The sequence below is a fragment of the Trachurus trachurus genome, assembly GCF_905171665.1.
Source record: "Trachurus trachurus genome assembly, chromosome: 17".
Taxonomy (NCBI): domain Eukaryota; kingdom Metazoa; phylum Chordata; class Actinopteri; order Carangiformes; family Carangidae; genus Trachurus; species Trachurus trachurus.
Window position 1 is genome coordinate 21,974,038 of NC_139900.1, and position 1,168 is coordinate 21,975,205.

Genomic DNA, 1,168 nt, shown 5'->3' on the forward strand with positions numbered 1-1,168 from the left:
GCAAACTTGTTCTCCTACTCCAGTCTGTCACAGTAGCCCTGTGCTGTATGTGTTTTTTTTTTTTTTTGGCAGAGCGCCCCACAGAATGTGTACAGATCTGTACAACATGTGTGTGTGTGTGTGTGTGTGTGTGTGTGTGTGTGTGTGTGTGTGTGTGTGTGTGTGTGTGTGTGTGTGTGTGTGTGTGTGTGTGTGAGCAACCGAGCGTGTACGTCAGTCAGCGAGCGTGTGTGTAGGCATGTGACTGAGCAAGTGTGTGTGTGTGTGTGTGTGTGTGTGTGTGTGTGTGTGTGTGTGTGTGTGTGTGTGTGTGTGTGTGTAGATCACACACAAGGGGGGAACAAGTTTCAGAGTGAGGTCAGAGCTGAGAAAGGGGGCAGGATCAGAGCCAGCCTTCTCCAAATGTTCAAGTACATTTAACCCCTTCCTGCTCTCTGTCCGTCACACACACACACACACACACAGTTGTGATACAATCACAGGACAGCACTCTCTCCCTGTGGACACAGCGCTGTTATCCTTTCCAGATGGAGTGCGTACGCGCATTTATGTGTGTGTGTGGCAAGTTGTCTACGTTAGGTAATTTGGATTGATGACAAGATGAGTATGATAGGGTATTATAGTAAGTAGCTCATGGGACATAGCCTGCTGAGAACAGAGAACACGTACACATGCGCGCACCCACACACACACACACTTGCGCGTATACAGTATGAGCTCACTCACTCACGCACAGGCTTAGGCACCAGCATGCAAGGTCACCCACGGCCGGGAGCAGTGTATTTTTGAAGACCAGAAATGTGAAAAGTAAATATGAAACCTTAGCTGGTCGACCTTCTGTATGCTTCATATGAAAACTTCAACAGGAAATATTTGACAAGAGATCAGCAAAATGAGTCAGGAGCCGTGGATCTACAGGCTCTGTTGTTCCCAGGGAGAGATTAAGTCTTGCTATGGATTTGTAGTCCAGAGAGTTTTGTAAGAACTCATCAGCGTGAGCCATGAGAAAATGCCTGTTTGACTTCCTGAGGGGAAGTGTTGTCTGACTGCACAGCAGGTGCTTTGCTGTTGCCAAGTCAATAGGGAAATTTGCATATCCCATTGATATAGCACACAGTGTTAAAAAGTTAACATTGTGAATTATATGCATGAGTTTGAATATTTACAT